Raw genomic sequence first — 276 nt, 5'->3', positions numbered from 1 at the left:
AGATTCTAGATCTAGATAGGCTACGTTTATTCATTAAATACTCTCTCTGGGCTAAAATATATTAATTTTAGTAGGCCTAGGCTAGACATACCGCCCGAGATGATCAGTAGCCTTGCATTGTAACCAATGTAAACTATCGCCAGTCCAGCGAGTTATACGCGCATCTGGCAAAGTGGGAGGGGCCTGCGCTTGTCACATGACGTAAAGAAGAGTTGTCTCGTCTTGTCTTAGTCCGTCTTGGATCACAGTTCAACAATGACACTTTTCAGTGGCAAA

The sequence above is a fragment of the Aplysia californica genome, unplaced genomic scaffold (assembly GCF_000002075.1).
Source record: "Aplysia californica isolate F4 #8 unplaced genomic scaffold, AplCal3.0 scaffold00922, whole genome shotgun sequence".
NCBI classification, from domain to species: Eukaryota; Metazoa; Mollusca; class Gastropoda; order Aplysiida; family Aplysiidae; genus Aplysia; species Aplysia californica.
Note: the sequence above shows the minus strand (reverse complement) of the source record.